The sequence below is a fragment of the Rhinoderma darwinii genome, chromosome 1, assembly GCF_050947455.1.
Source record: "Rhinoderma darwinii isolate aRhiDar2 chromosome 1, aRhiDar2.hap1, whole genome shotgun sequence".
Classification (NCBI taxonomy): domain Eukaryota; kingdom Metazoa; phylum Chordata; class Amphibia; order Anura; family Rhinodermatidae; genus Rhinoderma; species Rhinoderma darwinii.
Window position 1 is genome coordinate 45,937,656 of NC_134687.1, and position 17,632 is coordinate 45,955,287.

At 46.2% G+C, this 17,632-nt stretch overlaps 1 protein-coding gene across 1 annotated transcript in view; it reads left to right on the forward strand.

Annotated features, from left to right (window-relative positions):
- Positions 1 to 509: 509 nt before the first annotated feature.
- The window catches only part of C1QTNF7 (C1q and TNF related 7), a 117,408-nt gene continuing 100,285 nt past the window's right edge, over positions 510 to 17,632 (forward strand). The window contains exon 1 of the mRNA XM_075849334.1: positions 510 to 688. The gene's annotated coding sequence lies outside the window, so the exon portion shown is untranslated. The remainder of the gene's footprint in view (positions 689 to 17,632) is intronic.

Here is a 17,632-nt window from a genome sequence, read left to right on the forward strand (position 1 = left end):
AAATGTGTGGAGCTTTTGTATATGAAATATTATTGAATTACATTATTACATCATTTCCTTCATACATTTATATCAGATTTGTATACAATTGGACTTCAACGTGAAGAGTTTTTAGTGAAATGTTACAGTCCTAATAGAAATTAAAAATGTGAAAAGTTATATAACCATTACACAAAGTAGTCATAAATTAAGACATAATGTTGGTGTCACAGCATAAATCCAGCTCCATTTGTAATTCCTCCCAGCTGCTTCTATGACTTACTGACCTCAATCGGATGGGATACAAAACGGCAGACCACTTCTGCTAAATGTTAACTCAGACATTATGTATTCAAGTTAGAACAAGTAAGACAGATCCACTCAGCGGATGGAACGGGAGTGAGACCCTCGATCACTCCTAGAGAAGCAGTCTCCTCGGAGAATCAGGCTTAGTGCAGTTGCTTCAAATTAGAAATCTTGGCAAGTGCTGCTTTAGAGGAGTGGAGTTTAGTGTAGCGGGGAGAACTGGATCGTCTACAACTTGCAGGCTAGTTCTTCACAAGAGAACAGATTTGCTGCTGAAGCGACACTTTGTGCTGGAACGTTTCATAGGAATTACAGAATTAAAACTCTTTACTTCGCAAATTTATGGGAAAGTTAGGCTGCAAGATTTTTTCTGGGATGGTGGAAGACAATATTCCAAGATAAGGTAAGAGAAACACATGCATATTGTGACAACTCTACCAGGATGTTTAGATGTAGCAGGGTCAAAATTGTCAATGTAGCAGGTAAAATTATTGCAGTAACTTAGAAAGTTAAGACAATGCAATTGATTCCGTTCTGAGAGTTAAATGGTAAATTCGACTCTGCTACATCTCTACGGTGCATTTGTCACCCAATATATTTTCGTAAAACCTTGCTGTTACCTTATTAACTGTGCATATGATGGACTCTCAGTATATTAGGTCATTATATTTGTGATTGTTAAAATATGTTCTGTAAATTCCAGACCTCCTTTGTTTTTGTTAGCAGCGTCATTACTTTTGTCCTCTTATTGGTTACTATGAGAAACTGCTCCATTTTCCCTTACATCCGTTTTAATAAACCTCCCCAGTGCACTGAATCTATAATTGAAATCTGACGTACAATTTTAGCAGTGTCCAGGTGTCACTTCTATAGTCGGAAAGCATCCTTCTTTTCCGCAACTGGCGTGTTTTTTTTTCTTATTCTGGATCAACAAATTATTCAGGAAGTTTTTGCTTATATATCCTCAGCAGGATGGTATTTTGTACCAATTTAGGAGTGACCATACAGTAATGTGTAGAAATGATTGGATTGGATTGAATTTATGGTTAAGGTTAAACTCTGGTTGAGGTGCCACAATGTACAGATCTGATAGGTTGTTGCTGGGTTGTTTCTACTGTATCAAGAAATTGCATTGTCCTAAGCATCTTGTCATCTGTAAAAATACTCCCACGAGATCCAATTGAGGGTCTATTTATTTTAAGGCTGGCACAAGTATGTCCTGATTTGTAGGTAGCAGGCTAGGAATGTCCATAGGATCTACATATTAGAAGACTCCAGGTTACAAAGATTTTGGGTGGTAGCTGATAGACCCTAACCATAACAAGTAATTATTGGACCACATAATAAAACCTGGGATGGGACTCCATTTTGCAATGACCACCATCAATAAATCAGTTTGGGAAATGGAAAGATTATGGTTATTATAGTCCCTTGTGTCCTTTCCCTCCCTTCCTTGGCATTTCAGTGATTAGACAGGGGCAAATTGGCAACTTGGTCAATGCCCAATGCCCAAAGGCACATGTCCAACATGTTACAGTTTTGTAGGTCCTGTAAAAAATTAAAGAGATAAATGTTGCTCGAATGCATTACATTAACGCTACTTAAGTGTATCAAGCCCACTGAGGAGATTGTTTAGGGGTTCACAACTATTTTTGGCCCAGGAGCCAGACCATTGTTTGACCCTGCATGATCAATTCTTTCACTCCATCCCCAATGATCAGTACCCCTCACCTCTGAGGCTCCTTAAAGTGGATCAGTCAGATATTAATTTTGCCATGTTTTATGGCAGCATAAAGAAGTGACGGACACGCTGATTTCAGCGTGCTGTCACTTATTAGTTAAAGGGGTTTTCCAGGGCCACAAAATTTTTAGAGTAATAATGTATCTACAAATCGTAGAAAGTTTGTAATATATAGTCTGTGTTAAATACGTAAGCTTATCTTTCACTAGCTATGCCCGGCCAGAAGTTCTGCTTTGCTTGCTATTGTTTTTTTTCCCCGACACAGGCTCGTGCATGAGCAGCAGTATCGACACAGTCCTGTGTCAATACCTCTGTTCGTAACGTTACGCTAGAGTAATGTGCTCCACTAATTATTCCTCCCCCTTTGTGTCTGTTCTCTGTCCTCCTTCCCCTCGTACGCCCAACTGATGTCTCTGCGTGCGATCACTAAAATCAGTGTAATCGCTGTTCAGTATAATGTTAATTTGCATAAGTAAATAAAAGGACCGAACACGGAGTCTGAAGCCCCATGCACATGACAATAAAAAATCTCAGTTTTTGCGGACTGTAATACGGTCCGCAATTACGGACCCGCCCGGTTTTATTGTTCGCCGACACCTTTCCGTATCGCTATGGATAGGTGTCCGTGCAATAGAACCATGCCGAGAGTTATGAAGCATGACCTACTTTTAATTTCTTACGGGCCGTGCTCCCATACTTTGCCGTGTGCATGAGGCCTGAGATGGAGAGCTATAGACAGCGCTGCTGGGAGGGTAGAAAGACGTAACATTGGGCGTAGATATGTAAATGAGGTAGGTGGGAGAGAGAGGTCAAGTGATACAGAGAAGATGACGTCGGTAAGAATTTTTTTTCGTTTCACTGTCGCGCGCATCGGGATGAAAGACCGCCCAGATACAGGAAGAAGAAAAGGAGTGCAGGTAGGGAACGGTTTATAAGAGTAGATGCGAAGAAAAGAGTGAAATTGAAAAAAAAAGAATAGGATAATTCAGTGTAAGAAAAGAATGCATTTAAGTTAGAAACTAAAAAAAAACAAAAGTAGTCGGAAAACCCCTTTATTGTCAAGGGGTTTTCCCACAATCATAAATGATCACCTCTCTACAAGATATGTCATAATTTTTTGATCGCTGGGGTCCCCTCTGCTGGAAACTCCACCCATTGTGTTAACCGCAGTGAGGAGGATATTGAATGAAGCGGTAGTCGTGCATGTGCGCTGCCACTCAATTCAAAAGTCTATGAGTATGAAGGAAGCAGCCGAGTGCTGAAACTCAGCTGTTCCGTCATTCCCATAGACTTTGAATGAAGTGGCAGTGCACATACTCGACCACCACATCATTCAATATCCCCATTCTCATGATTAGTGGGGGTCCCAGTGATCAGAAAATTATCACCTATCCTGTGGATAAGTGATAATTTACGATTGTGGGGAAAACCCTTTAAAGGTTATGTAAACCTTTGAAAGAGAATTTTTATTTTTTTTGTTAATAGAATGTTCATTCAGTGTGTTTGGTGCCACTTTATAATTCATTTTTATTAAAAACTTTTATTACTTTTTGAGATACAGCTGCTCTGTATTCTGTATACAGAGCAGCTGTATTGTTCACTGAATCCTGTACCCGTCAGATCCGCGGGACTGACGGGTTCAGTCAAAGCGGGTCCTCCGTGTCTCTGACACGCAGGATCCACCTGTTATCCATCACATCTAAGTTCATAACACGCAGGACCCACTGACACTGAACCCATCAGTCCCGCGGGAGTGACGGATTCAGATCTTAGTGAACGATACAGCTGCTCTTTATACAGAATACAAAGCAGCTGTATCTCAAAAAGTAATAATAATTTTTAATAAAAAGTAGTTTGAAAGTTGCACAAAACACACTGATTGTCCCTTTTTATTAAAAAAAAATCCCTTTCAAAGGTTTACCTAGCCTATAAGTACTGACGGGTTCAGTGTCAGCGGGTCCTGCATGTCTCAGACTCGCAGGACCCACCAGTAATCTATCACATCTAAGTTATGAATCCATCAGGTCAGCGGCACTGATGAGCTCAATGTCAGCGGGTCGTGCGTGTCTATGACATGTCTATCACATCTAAGTTACGTGCTTAGGGCCTGTTCACATCAGCATTGGCTTTCCGTTGAGGGGTTCCTTCTGAGGATTCCGTCGGGAGAACCCCTCAACGGAAAGGCAAACGGAAACCTTAGGCTTCCGTTTGCATCACCATTGATATTAATGCTCTATTGATTCCGTCAAAAAAATGGAAACCAGATGGAATTAGTAATGTTTTCGTCACCATTAATATCAAAGGTGATGAAAACAGAAGCTAAGGTTTCCGTTTGCCATTCCGTTGAGGGATGCTCCCGACAGAAACCTCAGACGGAACCTCTCAATGGAAAGCCAACGCTGATGTGAACAGGTCCTTAGATTTGTTAGGTAACAGCTCGATCCTGCATGTCAGAGACGCACAGGACTTGCTGACACTGAACCCGTCAGTGCCGCTGACCTGACGGATTCAGGTCTCAGCGCAAGATACAGCTGCTCCGTATACAGAATACAAAGCAGCTGTATCTCAAAAAGTTAAAATAACTTTTAATAAAAAGTATTTAGAAAGTTGCACAAAACGCACTGATAGACATTTTTATTAAAAAAAAAAACTATTTCAAAAGGTTTAGGCTATGTTCACACAGGGTATTTTGCCGAGTTTTTTGACGCGGAAACCGCGTCGCAAAACTCGGCAGAAACGGCCCGAGAACGCCTCCCATTGATTTCAATGGGAGGCGTCGGCGTCTTTTTCCCGCGAGCAGTAAAACTGCCTCGCGGGAAAAAGAAGCGACATGCCCTATCTTCGGGCGCTTCCGCCTCCGACCTCCCATTGACTTCAATGGGAGGCAGAAGAAAGCGTATATCTCGCTGTTTTATGCCCGCGGCGCTCAATGGCCGCGGGCGAAAAACGGCGCGATAATTGCCACGAAAATCGGCGTGCAGGGAGAGGAATATCTGCCTCAAAGTTCCAAACGGAATTTTGAGGCAGATATTCCTCCCCCAAAATACTCCGTGTGAACATAGCCTTACATAGCCTTTATCAGCTAAGGAAAAAACTTTCGTAGCTGCTGGTTTTACTTGAAATCTCTATTTTTGTACTACTGGTAGCATGTTGTATTAATGGTCTTTAGCAAATGCTCTTATCTCATACAGAATCAGAGTTTACAAACTTTACAGTAGAAAAAAATAGACTGCGGCAAATAACTTGTTTCATTTATATTACACAACACATATAGCATGCACATACAGAACGCACAATCTAATAACATATACATGCCATATAGGAGGATAGTTAAGCATAGGTAACATTGTCTTAGCTTTTCCCTGTGAATTCGCCCGTTTTTAGATAAAGTACATTTGCTGTGGATTTCAAGGAGGATTACTCATTGTTATCATATTTTCAATCCTTTATGTTTCCAACAAATTAATGGGAAATGATTTTTTTTGTGGAAGTTCAAGGTTTCCATGTAACATGAGGAATAAACACAGTACAACATCAATGGCAGATTATCTTTTAAAGGGAAAGTCCAGTAAAAACAAGTTTCTTATTTATAGTATTCATGAGAGAATATTTCATACTACCTAATGAATTACCATTGCTGAGCCGCATGCAAAGTTTACGTCGTGGTTTCGTAGAGATGATGGATCCTCTTTGATCTATTTTATGAGAGATCTCAATGGATCACAATGACCTAGACTAAAAGTATTGGGACACCTACACATGACTCAAATAAGTCGAGTCGCTTCTCCCCTTATGTAAATCTACCCTCCCAAAGCAGACACTGAAACAGAGTTGGATTTTAATGGCCACAGCAGCCGTTTATTATTTAAATAACAATAACTTTAAATACCATAATTTTTGAATCCCCAAAAAAGGGGATACATCATAACAACAAATAACCCACTGCGACCCTATCAGGGTCATAACATTATAAACCAACCAGAATGACAGGGGCAAGTCCTTGAAGCCACCGATACTTAATTTTGGCCATCTGCCCACAAATACCTTACCCCCAGCCGTAACCCGGCCCAGGAGCACCAAATTACCTTTTTGCAGATGACCACCATATATATATAAATATATATAACCCAGCTTTCAAAAGGGGTAACACCCTAAGAAGCCGACAAATTGGGGGTGCATCCCGTGATGCATTCCCCCCCACCACTTTTTACGACCTACTTCAAGGACTCCCCCCTGCAGCTGCAATGACAAAATTTAACCTCCCCCAAAGACAAATGTCAATAAGCAAATAAACTTTGACGAGAAGAACCACCATCCGCAGCAACCTTTTGCCGCGGTCAACCGATCCACATCAGGGCGGGCGGGCGGGAACATGTTCCTGCTTCTGTGTCCTGGCGAAGAGAGGGAGAGCACAAACAGGAAACAGGTACATCCCCTTCAATCCCCACCCCTTCTCACTCAAGCCCTCCTGCTGTCCCCCCCCCCCTTTCCTCTCATAGGCCAGCCAACTCTGTGTCCCTCCCATCTATTTTAGTCATGGAGGCCTTCCCTTATTCCTTTTTTTCTTCTTTCAGTACGGCCTCTTCTTGACTCAAATAAGTCGAGTCGCTTCTCCCCTTATGTAAATCTACCCTCCCAAAGCAGACACTGAAACAGAGTTGGATTTTAATGGCCACAGCAGCCGTTTATTATTTAAATAACAATAACTTTAAATACCATAATTTTTGAATCCCCAAAAAAAGGGGATACATCATAACAACAAATAACCCACTGCGACCCTATCAGGGTCATAACATTATAAACCAACCAGAATGACAGGGGCAAGTCCTTGAAGCCACCGATACTTAATTTTGGCCATCTGCCCACAAATACCTTACCCCCAGCCGTAACCCGGCCCAGGAGCACCAAATTACCTTTTTGCAGATGACCACCATATATATATAAATATATATAACCCAGCTTTCAAAAGGGGTAACACCCTAAGAAGCCGACAAATTGGGGGTGCATCCCGTGATGCATTCCCCCCCACCACTTTTTACGACCTACTTCAAGGACTCCCCCCCGCCAAAGCGAAACAGGCCTTGACCACCTCACGCCTGCGAGCTCCTCCACACTCCCACCGCTCGCTCAATTCCATCGGTCAAAGCCAGACTCCACATATCCATCCCCACCTCATTGAGGTGCACACCGTCCTCTCTCCAGTAGCTGCCTGTCCCAGCCTCCAGATCCCAGTGGCGCACCGCAACCCCACCATTACGCGTCACGAAGCTCGATATGGCCCTATTAGCCTTAATGCGAGCCTTGTTAATTTTTCCCACAGAACGGGCCATCCGCCAGTTCTTCCTAGGGACCATCTCAGACCACACCGTCACCAATTTAGGATAAGTTGCCCATAAGCAGTGCAAATCATGCTTGACGTCCCGTACCAACTCCCGGAAAGGGCGTATACCCAAATCGTTGCCTCCCACATGCAACACCAGTACCTCCGGCGCCCTGTCAAGCAGTACAAAATTGTGAAACTCGGGCAATACCCTGTTCCATGTCATTCCCCGTATACCCATCCACCTCACAACCGCCGCGTCCCGCGGAATCCTGAGCTGTCGACCGTCCGGCCGTACATCCGCGCGAAGGGCACCCCAGTACACAAAAGAATGTCCCATAATCCACACCATGCATGAGTCACGGCCTGCAAAACAAATGAAGAACATACACGCACCACCTCTTGCTGCCGCTTACCATTAATACTCAGGCGGAAACGCACGCACCCGGAACATGCTATACATCAATATATCACAACATGTTCAAGCGCACATAAGAACGGAAACGCGCCGACTCCCAACGCCCTATCCGCTGCACGCCTGCATCATCTAAACCCCATCTCACCGCCTCCGTCGCTGCCCCTATACGGAAAGAATGAGACGAGTATTGCTCTGCCTGCACCCCGCTAGCCACCAGACACTTTCTGAAAACCGAAATAAACTGATACCGCGACAGAAACGAGCCATCCTCGTGCCGCAGCAACGGCCCGTCTGAGAGATCTAAACCCGCCAAGTACTCCTTGACACACAACACTGGACAAACCGGATTCTTTGGGACCGCCAGCAAAACCACTCGACGTCCTGCCCCTCCTTGGTCCGTTTTGGACCTTCGCAACACTATCTCCACCCTGTCTTCATACAAATCGACATTATCCTGCAACAAGCCCCCCGCTCTCACCGAACTGGGGGAAACCAATTCCCCTACCCGAAAAGCTCCAAAAAAGGCTAACGCAAAAGCCAACCGGAAAAGCTTGCTCTCATACTCTGAACGACACACCTGCCGCACCACCACCTCCAGGGAACACAACAATTGAAATGACACGGGACGCCTCTTATCCCTCACGACTACACCCCGTCTCAGCCCTTTCAATGCCTGGCCCACCAAAAACCGCTTCGTGATATCTGCCAACCCCCGTAACTTACAACCGAAAGCAATGGCCGCCACGAAGCGATTAACCTTAGCGACCGTGCAACCCCGGGCGAACGCATCCCCCAACCAAAACAGCAAGGCCACCATCCTATCATCATCCGAGCACACATCTCCCAAAGATCTCACCCACTCCTCCCATTGCCTCCATCCAGCCGCATACGACGACCACGTCGCACTGGCCAGTGAACGTTTAATCAATGCACCTGCCGCCTGGATACCAGCTCCCACAGATGACTGGGACAGTCCACCCCTGTTAACTCCGCGTCCGGGACCAGCTGCCGGAAACGATCCCACTGCGAGCGAGAAAGCACGTCAGCAATACAATTCTCTACCCCGGGAACATGCACCGCCACCACCCATGCATTTAAACTCAAACAGGAAAGCACCAACTGACGCAACAAGCGAACCACTGGAGGGGACGACGCCGAAGTATTATTTATAGCCATCACCACCCCCAAATTGTCGCAATGAAAACGCACTTTTTTGTCCCGGAACCTGACTCCCCAAATGGTGACCGCCACCACGATGGGAAACAGTTCGAGTAGGGCCAAGTTACGCGTCAGTCCCGCCTCCACCCATGCAACCGGCCATTTTCCCACGCACCATTGACCTTTAAAGAACGCCCCGAACCCCACCGCCCCAGACGCGTCAGTGAACAATTCCAAATCGAAGCTATCTAACGCCCGGGACATCCAAAGAGAGCGCCCATTATACTGTGCCAGAAAATGGAGCCAGACCTGTAAATCTTCCCTGTGCTCTGCAGCCAGACGAATGAAATGATGGGGTTCCCGAACCCCCGCCGTCGCCGCTGCCAACCGCCGACAAAAAACCCTGCCCATCGGCATGATGCGGCAGGCAAAATTCAACTTCCCCAATAAGGACTGCAATTCACGTAGCGTAATTTTCCTAATCCGACACGCTCGCTCCACTACCAACCGCAAATCCCCCAACTTATCCTCCGGCAATCTGCACTCCATTGCTACGGAGTCGATAGTAATTCCCAAAAAACAAATGGTCGTCACCGGACCCTGAGTTTTTTCCACAGCCAAGGGTACACCGAGCTCCCTTGACACCCAATTGACCGTCTCCAACAAATTTGCGCAAACCCCCGAACACGACGGGCCAACGCACAAGAAATCGTCGAGATAGTGAATAACTGATTCCACCCCCGTGACCTCCCTGACTACCCATTCCAAAAAAGAACTAAACACCTCAAAGTACGCGCACGACAACGAACAACCCATGGGAAGGCATCGATCAATGTAATAATCCCCTTCCCAATAACATCCCAACAACCTCTGGCTGTCCGGATGAACCGGCAACAAACGAAACGCCGCTTGAATATCAGTTTTTGCCATCAGAGCCCCTCTTCCGTAACCACGTACCAACGCTACCGCCGCATCAAACGACGTGTAGACCACAGAACAGAGATCCTGGTCAATGCCATCGTTAACCGACGCCCCCTTCGGGAAGGACAAATGCTGAATAAGCCGGAATTTGTTACCTTCTCGTTTTGGAACCACCCCTAACGGTGACACCACCAAACCTGGAACTGGGATCGTGCTAAAGGGGCCCGCCATTCTGCCCAGATCAATCTCCTTCCGGATTTTTTCTGAGACTACCCCCGCATGCTGATATGCCGACTTAAGGTTGCGCTGCGTGAAAGGGACCTCATGCACAGGGGGCGGAATAACGAAACCGTAACCAAAACCTAAACTAATCAACCGCGCCCCCTCCTTATTGGGGTACCTACTTAGAAAGGGGGCCATCTTTATGAGTTTCACCGGAGTCTCCCCCATAACCAGACGCACCGCTGGCTCCCCCTTGTCGTTTACCCTTCTTAAAACATTTAGACGCTCCATGTGACTGCCCGCTGCAATGTGAACACGCATGCTTGAATTTACACGTCGCTCCAAATTTGCACTGCCCCTCATTGAACTGCCAACACGTCCCAAATTTTGAACCTGAGGCCTGACTACCCCCGCCGGAAGTTCCTGCTGCATTCCCGCTCCCGGGAAAGGACTGCCCCTGCTTATAAAGTGCCGTCACTTTCAACCATAAGGCTATGTCCTTATGGTCCCACCGTATATTCGGCCGCACCGCTTTCCTCTGCCGAAACTGCTCATCGTAACGAAGCCAGGCCTGGCCCCCATAAACCCGATGCGCCTCCCCCACCGCATCCAAATAACAAAACAAGCCGGAACAATTATCTGGCGCCTTTTCCCCAATAACGCTCGCCAAAATTGCAAAAGCCTGCATCCAATTGACGAACGTTTTTGGAATCAACCTGTACCGTCTCTTTTCTTCCTCATCCTTTTTTGTTTCATCCCGCTTCACCTTATCTAAATTAAACTTCTCCAGCGGAAGCAAGGAAAAAATCTCCACATACTCGTCCTTCCAAATCCTTTCCTTTACCTCCTGCTTTAAATGCGCCCCTAACGGGCCCTCATAACAAACATAAACCTCCCCGCGCGCACGATCATCAAGACGCACCCTATCAACCTCCTTTGGCGAGTCTGTTTGAACCGCCGCCGCCACTGCCACCGCTGCCCCGGCATTCAACCCCCCACCGTTTTGACGAACCGGAGCGCTTCCAACACTGCCCCCCCACACCGCGGCCGGCGCCACACCTGACGATTCTTGGGAAGGGGAACCACCTAGCCGCCCCACTAACACTTTTAAACATCCTACTAACTCCGCCAAACTATCCCCCGCACCCGCCTGTAGCGACGGGACCCCCGACTCCGCCGCGACGCCCACCGCCTCGACACCCTCTACACCGATACCCGACATCAATAAAGCTGGAAATGGTAACGTAGGTGTCAACTCACCAGGCTGCCCAGGGGCTGTGAACCCGTCAGCCGGACCCCCATGTCCACGTGGAGAGGCCCGCCGCTCACCGTCCTCCAATGCTCCGGACTCCCTCTGGCGCTGTCCGCATTGGCAATGTGTGCACGGGGAATTCCGATTTTCGTCTGAGTAAAGGGGGGGTGACATCGCATCATCCAATTGGCCGAGGTCCAGTTCATGCCTCATCCGTCCCGCTGAACCAGCTCCAAGCTGTTCCGTCCCTGGCACTCCAACCACCGACCTCATCCTGCGACCTCTGGTCGTTTCCACCTCGACGACACCATGAGCCGACCCTCTGGCTGGCACATCACCATGCAGGGTCGCCGTTGCCCTTCCGCCACGTGCTGAAGAAGGAGAGGATGTGACCGGAAGTGAAGGCCGCGTCCTCCTCGCCGCTGCCGCCGGGCGCTGCCGCGTTTTGGGATTCCTCCCAGGACCAGACGAAAGAGCAGCGGCCGGCCGCCCTGGTGTCTGGCCTGCAGGGTCCACTGATGGGCTCCTCTTGCGCCGCCGCGCCCGCGGGATGTCTTCAGGACTCAGCCTTGCGGGCGGGCGCGAGCGCCTCGTGCTGCGCGTCACGCCGGGAGTGCCAGCCCTGGCCTGAGTCATGGGGGAAACGGGCTCTCCTCTTCTCCTGCCCGACCCCCTGGTACGCCGGTCCTGTACCTCGGCCTGCTCCAGCAGCCCCGCGACCACCGGCATGACAGAGCGCTCCCCGCTTGCTCCAGCCGACTCTGCTCGCTCCTGGACCGGAGCGCCCGATTGTCCCTGCAGCAGCGTCGCTACTCGTGCTCCGAGCCATCCAGGACCCTGAGAGGCTGCCGCGGCCCGCAACAGCTCCATAGCCTCCTCATCAGACGCAGCAGGGGTAACAAACATGTTCCTGCTTCTGTGTCCTGGCGAAGAGAGGGAGAGCACAAACAGGAAACAGGTACATCCCCTTCAATCCCCACCCCTTCTCACTCAAGCCCTCCTGCTGTCCCCCCCCCCTTTCCTCTCATAGGCCAGCCAACTCTGTGTCCCTCCCATCTATTTTAGTCATGGAGGCCTTCCCTTATTCCTTTTTTTCTTCTTTCAGTACGGCCTCTTCTTTACACCTACATCAGCTTTTATGACATCCCATTCTAAATTCATAAACATTAATATGGAGTGTGTCCCTCCTTTGCAGCTGCAACAGCTTCCACTCTTCTGGGAAGACTTTCTACAAGATTTTGGAATGTGTCTGTGGGAATTTTTGCCCATTTATCCAGAAGAGCATTTATGAGGTCAGACACTGATGTTGGACGAGAGGGCCTGGCTCACAATCTCCGATCCAGTTCATCCCAAAGGTGTTGGATGGGGTTGATGTCTGGGCTCTATGCACACCAGTCAAGTTCTTCCACACCAAACTCCCCCAACCATGTCTTTATGGACCTTGCTTTGTGCACTGGGGCACCGTCATGCTGGAACAGAAAAGGGTCTTCAGCAAACTTTTCCCAAAAAGTTGGAAGCATACAACGGTCCATAATGTCTTGGTATGCTGAAGCATTAAGTTTTCTCTTCACTAGAACTAAGGAGCCTAGACCGACCCCTGAAAAACAACCCCATCGCATTATCCTTCCTCCAGTAAACTTTGCAGTTGGCACATTGCAGTCAGGCAGGTAACGTTCTCCTGGCATTTACCAAACCCAGACTCATCCATCAGACTCCCAGATAGAGAAGCGTGATTCATCACTCCACATAACACGTTTCCCCTGCTCCAGAGTCCAGTGGCGGCGGCTTTACACCACTCCATCCTACGCTTGGCATTGTACTTGGTGATGTAAGGCTGGCATGTAGCTGCTCGGCCATGGAAGCCCATTATATGAAGCTCCTGGAGCACAGTTTTTGTGCGGATGTTAATGTCAGAGGAGGTTTGGAGCTCTGCAGTTATTGAGTCAGCAGAGTGTTGGCGACCTTTATACACTATGCGCCTCAGCACTCGGCAACCCCGCTCTGTAACTTTAAATGGTCTCCACTTCATGGCTGAGTTTCTGCAGTTCCAAAACGCTTCCACTTTACAATAATATCACTCACAGTTGATGGTGGAATATCTAGGAGGGAAATTTCAGGAAATAACTTGTTACAACAGTGGTTTCCTATTACAGGACCACGCTGGAATTCAGTGGGCTCTTTAGAACAACCCATTCTTTCACAAATGTTTACTGCATGGCGAGGTGCTGGATTTTATACACCTGTGGCAATGGAACTGAATGAAACACCTGAATTCAATGATTAAAAGGTGTGTCCCAATACTTTTGTCCACATAGTGTATCATTGGTGTCTGTTTTTTTCTTCACCGGGAAGAATTTTGCAGCAGTTTATATAATCTGTCAGAGGCAATGGAAATTTAATGAATGCAAGAATGGAACCAAGCCGAACATTGAGCAGCTGGGTGACAACGCCCGTATTCCACATCTGAAGAAATCCAGCTGGTGTATAATCGATACATGCCACCAGCATATCCAGCCCATGACTGCATTTTGCATAGTGAATATGCCAGCAACTTATCAGTACTGGAACATGGATTTATTTGGACTGAGCTGCAGAACCAAACACAGCCCATGGGCAGGAATAGCGCTGTTGCAGCAAAACATCAAATAATTTTTGCTTAATCTGATAGAACCCTTTAAAGTCTATGGGAGATACAGGAAAAGCTTACTGAGCTTACGCAGGTATACCCACCATTTATGGGATCAGTGAGCGTCCCAGCTGGATATATCACAAAAGTGACTTGCCCAAAAAACCCTGTAAATATTTTGAAGCATCCATCATTTGACAGTTCTGTTTCGTTTTGTTGAACCTTGTCAGCACAGGTAGGGTGGCACTTGAGAGACCGTTACTGTATCGCCTTCATTTAGACCCCATGCACACGCCCGTGCCCGTAATCACAGCCCGCAATTGCGGGCACAACCGGCCCCCGACGGCCGTCCGCATTTTTCATGCCGTGCTCCCATACAAAGTATGGGAGCACGGCCCGTAAAATGCAAAGGAACGGACATGTTCCATAGTTTTCCGAACATTTCTACGGCACGGTCACCCATCCATAGCACTACGGAAAGGTGTCCGCAGCCAATAGAACTGAATGGGTCCGTAATTACCGTGAGTTTTTATGGTCGTGTGCATGGGCCATAATCAGTAACTTTTTTTAACTTTTTTGCTGTAAAGATTGATGTCATTTTTAATTGTTTCCAAGTATTGCCTGAAGGGAAGAAATAAAAAGTTTCAGGCTAAATGTTGGTTGATCTCTTCAACACTGTTTTAATTCCCTTCGCTCTGATATTATGTGCCACTTACTGATGTGAACGAGCACTAAGGGATCACTGTTAGGGTCATTCTTACACATATTAATGTCACACTTGCCGACACCAATACTCAAGCACGAATTGACAGCCACAGTGATACATGCACTAAAGGGATTTTCTCATAACCAATATTTATCACCTATCCACAGGATAGGTGATAAATAACTGATCGTGGGGGTCCGACCACTGGTTCCCCCCCCCCCCAATCCCGAGAACGGGCTTACCTGGCCATCTCTGTGCGCCCCCTATGAATGAATCGGTACTGCGCATGCTTGGCCACAGTTCCATCAATTTTCTATGGGGCTGCCGGAGAGCACTTTCTCCGGTGGCCTCATAGAAAGTGAATGGAGTGATAACTTTATGTATAGAGCTGTTATTGGTCACTGTATGCTGGTAATTATTTAGGCATTTTGTGGCACTGCTACTTAGGAACTGTACTGTATAATATTTTTGCAGTGTATGGTGGTATTGACACTGTATAGCATTATTATTATAGAAATATTATATGACCAATGACCAATGTTATTAGGACACCAAATTGTAAGGTACTTATAATTTTGCATTGTATGGTATGGTAATTTGCACACTGTGTGACAGTATATTATATGGGGGAGGGTGCCAATAGAAGGTACTGAGGATCATCCAACGTAAGGCCAGCCGTGATAGTCATACAAAAAAGAATGTATAGAATGAGCAGCTTTATGGCATAATTAGAGCATTTCCCTCAGTGTCGAGTTCATAACATACAAAAACATTGGAGTACCAATTTCTTTCATCCATAAAAAAAAAATTACAGTCAATAAAAAAACAAAAATAAAAAAATCTACCCATGATGACCATGTGGCACTGCAGACTTTTTACTGAAATTACCCTCAGACGGTAATAATATTCTTTTATCACATTGTATATACACAATACAGGATATTATCATCATTTTCAGTTAGTATAACTAACATGGCAGCCTACCCTTTTCATGGGCATTACAGTCCTTTGAACGCAAGTTCACCTAACCCACAACAAATGGGCCCAGTAAACTATATATAGGTAGCAAGTTGTCCTTGCAGCACTGGGGTCCTGGCTTCAATTCTGACCAAGGACTGAGAACTGATTTCAATGTTGACAATCTCTGCACAACACAATGAAATATGTTGGCACTATGTAAGAAATGTGAAAAAAAAAAAAAATAATAATAATAATAATAATAACATACTTTGATATCGATGACTATAGATCCCCAGCACATGTCAGACGCTCCCAAGACAACTGCTGGCCTGCAGAACTTGATACACACTAAAAATAATTACAGCTGAAATATTAAAAATATGCTGATGTTCCTCGATGAGTACACAAGGAAGAAAATCTTATTACACAATAAATTATTCAGTATGCCGGCCCAATACAAATAAATGGCGTCATTATAACACTTTACTAAGTCAACAACATTATACTGTTCATACTATAGCAGGGAGAGAAGTGCCTGGAACGTAACCCAAGAAAATAAAACTCTAGCCTCTGATAGTCAGCAGAAGTAGTTATAATCCCATATGCAGATCGGTGACCATGGAGGTCCGAGGCACAATTCAATTCACACTGGAGCTCATTGCAGCCATCCAAAGCAAGAAGCATGCTTTTTATATGTTCTTCCAATGCTCTCCTACTTTTCTCATGCATTTGGGTTCCCACCCTACACAAAATCCAAAAACATAAAAATATATTATCTCTACAGCAATGAGGTACAGTAAGTCAGTGGAGAAGTCAACATTTTAAAGAGGACGTTCACGACAGGAATGCAGCTATATAAATAAAAACTATTGCTTCCATAGCTGAAATTTGCTCTCTGAGATTAGATTCAGAGGTCTTAATATAGGGAAAACTTTTCACAGGAACTTCCATTTTATTAATACTGTATTATTCAGTATCTTGTGGCAAAAATCTCTTAATAAATGTGTTGCATCTTTCAATCGGGCTGTGCGCCACATTTGTGGCGCTACGACAGTGGCTGTGCCCCATACCCCCGCCAATCGCTCCCCCCAAGAAAAGTTACATACTTACCTTCTCTCCTCCGGCTCCTCCATCCTACTAGGGCCATTCCGACAAGGAGTCAGGTGGGGGATAGTCTGGTTGGGTGATGGCAGCGTTTGCCCCTACCTTGCTACGCCCCATAGAGTGAAATCTATGCCAGCTAGGAGCTGATGTAGCTCTCCACTATAATTTATGCCAGTTTTCTGGTCTAAATTATATAAATATCTCGGGCTACAGGGATCACACCCATTTTCCCCAAGGCCACGCCCCCTTTCCACAAAAGCGCCAAGGGTGGCTCAAAAAGGCCAAAAGACAACTGGCATAGAACGGTTGATAAATTACCCACATAGAGTTTTAGTAAATTATACAATTCTGGATACCAACAGCCACCAATTGGGGGAGCCTAGGAGCAGACAACATACTATTTTATTAAATTCAATATATTAACAGTATATAGCAAGCTCCTAGGCTCTGTCTAGTTTAGACTGTAGGCAGCGGGAACTTTAAGAGCATTTAACTCTACTGTACTATATTAAAGTGTACCTATACTTTCATAAAACTCTTGACATGTCATAGTGACATAGGGACATGTCAGAAGTTTTGATCGGTGGGGGTCCGATCACTGAGGTCGCTAAAACGCAGAGGCAGAAGCGCTCAGGGGAGTGCTGACCCGCTTCATTTCTGATTGGCTGTGCTCAGCTTTCCTCGGAAAGCCAAGCGAGCGGTGTATGGGTTCAATAGAAAGTCATGAGTCCATACACCGCTAACTCGGCTTTCTGAGGAAAGATGAGCTGAGCCAATCAGAAACGAAGCGACTTAGCACTCACCTTAGCGCTTCTGATGCTTCGTTTGTCACTATGACATGTCAAAAGTTTTATGAAAGTACACGTACGCTTAATAAAAAAGCAGAGCTCTGTCTCCAAAAAGATGTCTTATGAAATTA